We start from the raw sequence: 9,174 nt of genomic DNA, 5'->3' as shown, positions 1-9,174 counted from the left end.
ATCAGTTTTTCTGCACCATGCTGCCTTCACGCACGGCCTCAGTCTGTCAGTGTTGCTTGACATTGGAGCCTGGAGCAGACTGCTGACACGATCCGAACAGAAAGCAGCAGTGTAAGTAATGCACACAGTCATCTGCTCAGGTTTGTTGGCTTTGCTTGGCTCGAGAGAAAGGATTCTTGAAAATCCACGATGTGGTGTCTTGGGGTTCAGTGTGATTGCAGGCACCAGTAGGAAGCCTCTGAAGATTAAAAACACCATAGTTTTAACAGAATAGAAGACTAATCTGGTGGTTGAAGGAAGGGGGGGACCTTCTATATCCTTAAACTGTAATGGTTACAAAATGTGAGACTCCTGTGTCTCTAAATTACTGCTTACTGAGGCACTTCGGTGAATCAATCTCTGCAAATAGCTATCCCATTTTAACTTCTCTTTAGGCATCTACTAACCCAGCCTCCTGCTCCGACTCTGAGTACAAGAAGTGGCTGCCACTGGCTACTGAATTATAGGCTCTAGCATCATCATAGTGACATTTCATAACAACAAAAATTAGCCTGGGTTTAACATGGAAAATAAAAAGGAGAAAGCATCTGAGGGGAGAAGGATGTTTTTTCCTTCCATGCGACAGCATGGCACCCCCTAAGACAACATGAGCAGCACTCAGTGCTAACACACCCAGACGAGCCCCCTACCACTTCTCGTAAAACTAGAGGCGAGAAGGATCCCCTCTGATTGTCCAGCAATATCACTAGGCCAGCTATTGGAGCCCGAGTGTAATTTTAGCAGCTGCTGGCGTTCGGGGAGATGTGGGCAGTTGTATATCACGCATGCTAATGACAAATAACGGTGTTGGCTGACCCTTCACTTCTCTTTACAAATCACAGTTCCAGTTAACTGATAAAGGAAGGATTTAGTGATCAGGGCTAGGAGGTGAGAGCACCTCACAGCATCAGCCCTGTGCCAGCTCTTGGCAGCTGGTCCCAAGGATGTTGCTGCCAGTGGCAAACCCAGGCTGAGCAGGGCCTGGCCCTTGTCACATGCAGGTATACGCTTCTATGCCCATGCGAGCTTCTCCACTGAGTCCATACAACAGCTCATGGGGACACATCATTAACAGGACCGCAGAACTGATCCACCTGAAAAATAACCCTAAGAAAACATAGTTATTTTAAATAATGTATCTATTCTATGCAAATATCAGGTATACATAATCATACATTATGTCATATATAATTGCTCTATACATTTTCATAAATGTAAATTTAGATTATTTATGACATCTGCCCAAACATCAAAACTTGACATTTTTAAGCTGGATGAGTTTGTTGCTGTGGTTTACCTTCCTGTGAAGCATGGTGTTTTTAACAAAATCATATTTCACAAAGCCTCTGCCATGCACTGTTGCTAGTTCTGATCGGCCTCTTTTACCTTTCCATCTAGAACTCCAGGTTGGATCCTGTCGCCTCAAGATCCCACAGCCCACAGGCTGTAGCCAGGACACATCGCTTATTTAATGCAGCAAGTACAAAATCCAGGTGGCGACAAGGACGGCCACCCAAATGATTACCCATTTCAACCAGCAGTTCCTCCTCAGCAGCAACACCCCTACACACACCCCAAAAAAAAAGGCTGCCGGAGGTTGAAGGGCTGCGCCCATGTGCTTTGCAAGGGCTTCGCCTTGCCCAGGAAAAGAGGTGCAGCCAGCGGAGCTGCTGGCCAGCCAGGCCAGGGCGTCTCTTCTGCTGTGCAACCTGCAGCCCCAGAGTGACCCCCCTGCTTCCCATTCCTCGGTGCTAAACCACCAAGTTGTGCGACAGCGTAATGGAAATGATTTTTTAATAAAAAAGGCCCTGCTTTTGAAGCTGGAGTTAAAAAGATCATAAATCTTTAGAAACAGCTCATTAGGAAGCTGGAATTAAGCACAAGTGAGTAGGAATTTTAAAGATGACATTCTAATTTTTTAATTCAAATTATTGATACTGAAATCTTCTATTAATTTCCCTATAATTTGTATATGCACTTAAGGGAACATATACCCTCCATCCATCTTCTCAGGCCATCTTACCAGCAAGAGACTGAGAGAACAACCCAAGGTTAGTAGAGAGAAAGTTGCAGCAACACCCACTGTCGCAGGGAAATCTGAATGCCTCTCCAGCAAATACATCGGAGCAGAGTTTTGTACTGCAGGAGGCACGCAGACCCTATAGCTTCACACCTCCCTGCTCTCCCCACATTACTTCAGTTGAAGTGCTTCAAGCACACCACTGAAAATGTCAGAGAACAAATCAATACCATCGAGAGGAGAGTGTTGCTGATGCACCACCGCATCACGTGTGACCAGAGGGACAGCACTCCCGTCTGCAGTGGTTTTGCTGGCATGAATGTTGCTGCCTGACACTTTCGCCCTAGGGAAGAGAGAAGTGTTGGGATTTTAATCTTACTTCAGCTCACCATCCTCACTCTAATTCAGCTCCAAGATCAGAAACCAAGACAAACCATCTCCAGGGTGTGTCAGAGCAGACAACCAAACTGTTTAGAAAGGACAGGAGTAATTTTCGTATACTGGAAAAAAGCCTGAGTTGAAAATAATAATTTTCAGCTGATTCATTGCATCTGCTACCTGCTGCCCCAGAAGACGTCTTGCCTGCAGTGAGGAAGGCAAAAGCTCTCTGCCCACAGCCAGCAGCTGCAGGTGGTGAGGAGGAGGAGGAGGAGGAGGAGGAGGGACATGCATCCACCCAGGGAGGTGCAACCTAACCAGGCAGCTTCAGAATGGCTAAGGTGCAGCAGCAGCAAATGGGAAGATTTCTGATGGACTTTGTGACAAAATGCTGTGAAGCAGCATTAAAAAAAAAATCCAATAAAAACAAATGAGTGGTTTGTACCTTTCAGTGCAGTTCTGCCAGACTGCCTGCAAATTCAGACCAGGGGCCCTGAGAGTGCTTTGTCACCGTGGTCCCCACCTCCTTGATGCTTTGTAGGCACCCAGTTAAGTAATTAACCAACACAAACATCTTTCTCACAGGAAAAGAAAAAGAGGCTGTCTTCAACAGAACTTCGCTATGTGACATGGTCTTATTTTGGTAACATAAGAGAGTTTTGACAGCAGTTATGGAAGATGAAGAGGGTTTTTTTTCCCCCTTTTCTAATATCCTACTACTTGCCATTACTTGGCAATCTTCTGTTATGTTATGCTTACTTCAGGTGCTAAGCCTACCCATTTTAATGACTTCCTTGCTTTTGACTTTATAAATAATTTTCACTTGCTTTCCAGGTTTTTTTATGCTCCTTTGTGCATTTGCACGTTGTCTTCTTCGATTTTTCTAGGCTTTGTTCTGGTGTGAAATAGAACCAAGTTACACACAAAGCCTTGGAGCATAATCATCGTTACCTCTTTTCTGCGTTTAATTTTCCCCACACCCTTGACAGCATTATTCATGTGTTTCTTGGCTGGCAATGGCGTACTTGTGGTACAAACGCCTGATGACCCTACTGAGCTCTGGGGAACAAGAAACTTCTCCCACCGAGCTGCAAATACCCACAGCAATCACATGCCACCCCTTTCTATGTCTCGCAGGAAGGACATGGGCTACCAGGCTTCTGGGCGATGTCCTCCACCCAGCCCCAGCCCGTGGGGGCCAGGATGAAGCAGATGCCTCTGCCACGTGGCAGCGTGAGCCAGGGGCCAGCACTGGCAGAGCCCCGGGGGTGGCAGGTGGCCACGGTCAGTGGTCCTGTCACCTTGGAAATGCCCCACGCCATTTCTGCTGGCCCAGCCACAGCAGCCGAGCGGCACTGAGGGGCTCACTGACCGCTGGTGCCCACGCTGAGCCTTTAGCTCCGCCATACGTGTTAATACATCTCCTTCCTAAGCCCCCAGGAAGAGTGTCCTCTCTGTTCAGGATCATCATCAGGTTTTATAAAGAGTGCTGCTTTTCTGTCTGGCATGCTCGAATTCATTGTCAGAGTGACATCAGCTGGGAAAAGCTGGTACTGGAGCAGAACATTATTTTAAAGAAGTTTCTTCCCACCCAAAAGCAAGTTCCCCCCATGCTGCACAGAAGAATACCTCAGTTCTTCTGAAATCCAAAAATCCCGGGCAATTTATAACTTTCCATAATCTGAAAGCAACTAATTACCTCCCTCTTCAGGAGCATTACCCATATTAATATCAAATGAAGTTGTACTTTAATTATTCATTTTAACTGTAAATTCTTCATACATGAAATGAGCAAGAGAAAACTGGAGCGTGACAGTGCAGCCAGCCTTGTTGAAGGACAGAGTTGATTGCAGTGGGGTTTTCTCTTTCAGTCATACAGGAATGAAGCTTCAGCATCATCTTCTTCTCCAGCTCTCTTCAGCTGGAGGTGACAATTACACTGAAGGGCTGGCTGCTTGATATAACTTTTTTTTTTGGTCCTCCTGGTGGTAGTAATTGCATTTTAATGTTATATTAAGACCACAGGCTTCTCATTAAAAGGCAAGGCAGTTGCAACACAGTACTCAGTGATTCAACGCATGTTTATAATAATTTCTTCTTCTGGCTGGCAACACATATTGCACAAGAACCTAATGTGTTTCATATGATCTGGGTATAAATTAGGACTATATTTTTTTCTGAAAGTTATCAACAATTGCTGTAAAGTACCTTGGACAATTCTGGCATACACAGATGAGCAGGAAATATATCGAGATTTGTTTCTTTGGCAAGAAAGCATAGATACTTTATTTCTGAATATGTGATAGGTGAGCTTGGAGAAATCCTTCTCAAAGAGGAAGATAGGTAAGGAAATCATCAGAGACTCAGATCAGCATGGAAAAAAAGGTTTCTTTTTCTCGGGGTAGGAGACTAATGTTTATGGAATTTTTTCAGCCAAAAATCTCCGTAGGTGGGTGCAGCTGAGCTCATCTTTTGGGAAAAGAAGCTGTATGAGCTCTTACTCAGTGATAGCTGTGATGTTTGCTGCTCTCAAATCTATTATTGATTTGCTGAACCACCGCAGCCTTGACAGCAGGGCTTCTGACTAGGATTTTGTTTAGTGACTGAAGTTTTGTAGTTCCAGCAAGTGACAGGCATTTTTCACTGTCTAAGCTAAGCCTTGCAAAGGGAAATTGCCCCTTTTTAATATAGAAAACTGATTGCCCTGAAGGTCACAGGAAAAAAACCTTTCTAGACATAAACTAATTTAAGAGACAATGGAAATATCCCATGAAAACCAGTCTGCATACAGCATGTCTTTTAGGAGAGGAGGAAAAGCTGAGCTTCCCAGGAGGACATCACACCTGGGCTTGTTTTGGCACCCGTGCCCTTTGGTAAAAAGGCAAGTGCTGAGCGAGCATGCTCCCTGGGACCACTGTCAGGGGAAAGGAGTGTTTTTGCCTTTAGTTCTTCCATTTCACTGAAGAGTTTCCAAGGTGATATAAGGAAAGGGAAGGAGCAAATAGCTCCAGTAATTCCCAAATTATTATGAAATTCAGATTGAGTTGGTATGAAGTTTGCAAGTTTCTCTGCAGCGAAGCGCATCTGGCCGAAGTTTACTTTTGCTGCTGGTTGAAATAAAATTGTGATCAGTAGCTCAAGCAATAGAAAACTGCAGGAAAAGTTGAGAGCATTACAGCACGCTTCTCTCTAGCAAGAGCTCCTCTACAATCACAAGGCCAAATACAGTTTAAAAAAAATGAAACACAAGCTGCCCCGTATGTAGAGGCTTCAGGATCGAAGTCTTTAAATGGGTCATTTAAAAATGCATCCTTGAATAATGCTGTAATATAACAGTCTGTTGGAAGTTGTCTGCTCCCCAGGATCACCGCTCACTGGACATATCTGTTAGCTGGTGTTGAAAATAATTCTGCATAGGACGCCCAAAGTTTGATCAGAGCAACCCAGAAACCCAGATAACGAGAGAAGAAATGTTTCTAGGTGTACACTGTTGAAAATGAAAGAGGAAAACTGCATTTATCTGTTTACTCTTCCTGACCCAAGGGGATAATCAATGCCAGTTGCTTTGGTCAGCAGCTAGTGAGGAGATAATCAAGAACTACCTTAGCACCATCTGTTTTAGTTACAGAGGCTCTCTGAGGTACTGAGCCAACAGGAGACAGTCCCTTGGCGTACAGTACCGGGCTGCTCCCAGCCAGCAAGCAGCAGCTGCGGCTCTCACTGCGTTTTTCTGAGCTGCTTCAGCTGAGTCAAGAGTTTCTTTGCTTCCCTGCATTTTTGTTTTTCAGTGATGGCTCTTGCCCTCCCCTCTGGCTTGCCTGCACCTTCAGCCAACATCAGTGCTCTACCCACATTTATAGTCAGTCTATTAAATAGCATGTCCAGCCTCACAGCTGACATTTCTGAGCAGCTTTGCACCTCTAACGAAGAAGTTATTATTTCTTCCCTCAGTTTGTTCTTTTCAGCCAGGTCTGTCTTAAAAATAAAAAAATAGAAGTACTCATCTGTTTCAGCTTTATCTGCTGCATGGTGAAGTCCAAAGGGCGCAATACTATCTGGCCAAGCAAACCTAGGGGGATCCCCACCTAGCCTATATATATATGTTTATAAACTGGCACAGCACTTTTCTGTCAGGATGTGTTCAGTCCCTCAACACAAGCTGGTTTTCCTCCAGTCCTGAGCAAAGCCCCTTTGATTACCCCAGCAGAGTGTCCAGGCAAAGGCTGTCTGTCCTCTTTGTACCTGCCAGCCTGGTCTAGCTCACCTTCTGGTCCAGGGAAAAACTCATCTCTATTGCCACCTGTCTGGTTTTATAAACTTTTTACAACTGTTTTCAGAGAGCAGTAGTGCTGTTTTCAGTTTAGTGTCACAAATCAGCTATCGGTATGGTACTGCGCTCTAGCTGGTTACCGGCCATCCTCATAGAACCATCATCTTTTTGACAAAATATTTCAGGAGCAACAATGAAGGTAATGAAAAACTGCTGAAACCTGTTTTCCAAAGTAATAGAGTCCTTTCCATCCCAACATACACATGCCCATCGCAGCTCTCTCCTTTTTTTTTCCTGCCTCTCCAGTTGAGCAAAATTGAGCTAGCAGACAGCCCACAAAAGCATATTGTTGATTGCAAAAAGGCTGAATTATGCTTTATTTTCCTGCCCAGGCACACCAGTTTGAGCATGATCGATCGCACTTACTCAGCTCTTCAGTTTCACAGAACTCATGAACATTTATTGTTTGTAATTCCTTAGATGTAACTGGCCTGTGGGTTGAAAAGTTGGTAGAGCAGGAAAGACAGACACATCTCCATAAAAAACCCTCTACAGTAAAAGTATTCCTCAGCTGAAATTTTTTTCCTCTTCGTTCTTATAGAGCTCACTTTAGGCCTGGTGAATTATTCTCGAGGACAAGTTCAAGCTCAAGCTCCTGTTACAGCTTCTAGTTACTTGTTGGGTACAGTTCAGGTCATCTTACTAATTTATGGTTGTTAGCCAAACTGCTTCCCCATCAGAGACTCCAGTTACGCAGTGAGTTTCGCATCCTCACTGACGGTCTCTAACCTCCCTTCGCTGGCCTCAACTGGGAAATCAAAGTCCTGAGGTGGGTATTATGGATTCCTGCATGGGGCAGTTTCTGTGAAGCCCAACACGTTGGCCTGCCTTAGGAGGCAAGGGAGCACGCTTCACTTTGGGAATAATGCCACTTAGTTTCTGGACTAAAACATCGCTTTTGTGGGAGAAAAAAAGTAGTATTAATGCCTTTTCAGTCCTAACACTGAAGTTTAAAGAACTGCACCCTGCAGGTGTCTTTCCCCCAAGTTAATCTCATTAAATCTCATCTCCTGCATTCTCACTCTTCCAGACTCATTTTTTCCGTGCACGCTGTTTGCAGCTTTCACTCTTACAAGATTTTTTAAAAACATATTGGTTTCTCATTGTCTTCTGCAGATGAAGCCTTTTGCAAACGCAGTTCCTATGAAGCGGACACTCCTGCAGAGTCCTTGAAAATGAGAATATTGAAAATCCTAAACTTACTGGGATGAAGGGGGAAGCAGCTAATTAACATTTTTTCATCCCAAAATACCTTTCCCTAGGTGGAATTTCAAATACACGAATCTTCTAATTTCTAAGAAGCAGTTTGTTTAGTGCCATCCATATTTATATCCATAATTGATATAAATTATATCTATAATAATAGAATACAGATATAATTTTTATAATTTGCTTTTTGTCTACTGAGATGGGAGTATTCTACTTTGATTAGTGAATTCTGACGTGTAGCCCACATAGGACTAGAAATGCTCTATGTATCTACATCTCAAATGTAGTCCACATAGGACTTCTAAATGCTCATTTCTTCCATTTAGGTTACAAGGACAGGTTGCAAAGGCAAGAAAAAAAATGTGACTTAAGATATCGGATCTATTATGGACAACGGGGTTTTTTAATACTAAAGACCCCCAGCTCATTTAGATCATTAGTAGCAAATACCTGAAGCAATTCAACAGACAAAATTAAATGTTTCCACAAGTTTTCATACTCACCAAAGTCGTGCTACACTAAACAAGCCTTTTTCCTGCTCTTTCTGAACAACCATTTCAATGCTGGCAACTTGAAAATGACTATAATGTGAAACTTTATTACTATCTGCTGCCCAGCAGTTGTTTTATAAGTCAAGAGCTGTTGGGCAATTAAAAACTAACGCAATGCAGGTAGTTTCAGCTGTTTCTGGTAACATGAGACAACTATTTACGTGAGGATTTCTACTGTTTCTGATACAGAGTTATCTCCTATTTTAAATTGCCTTTATTTTTATTAAAGAACTGCATAAGTAAGTTGCTTACAATTATGATCAACAATTAATTACCTTTGGATCCTTTCTTTCCCATCATAGCCAGTTACAGTGACAGCACCTACAAAAAGAACCTACTTAGATGTTGTGTGTCACAAACCACAAACACAACAACCAATTCCTCTGTTTTTCCAGGTGAATGAGAACTGTTCCATAGGTTCCATATTCCACGGGTTACTGATACACCTTCTGATAGCACTGCCATTAGCACTATTTAATTTCAGTTTCCAGAAGACTAGTTCCATGAGTAAAGAACAATTTTAATTAAAGGCAGACACTCAATATTACTTTCTCCGTCCTCAGCATTTTTTAACCTTAGTTTCAAATTATTAATGGCTAAGATGTCAATATTCTAAAATTACAAGAAGATAAAATTTCAGTTTCGTG

Source organism: Nyctibius grandis, chromosome 2 (assembly GCF_013368605.1).
Source record: "Nyctibius grandis isolate bNycGra1 chromosome 2, bNycGra1.pri, whole genome shotgun sequence".
Taxonomy (NCBI): Eukaryota; Metazoa; Chordata; class Aves; order Nyctibiiformes; family Nyctibiidae; genus Nyctibius; species Nyctibius grandis.
This window is presented reverse-complemented; position numbering follows the sequence as displayed.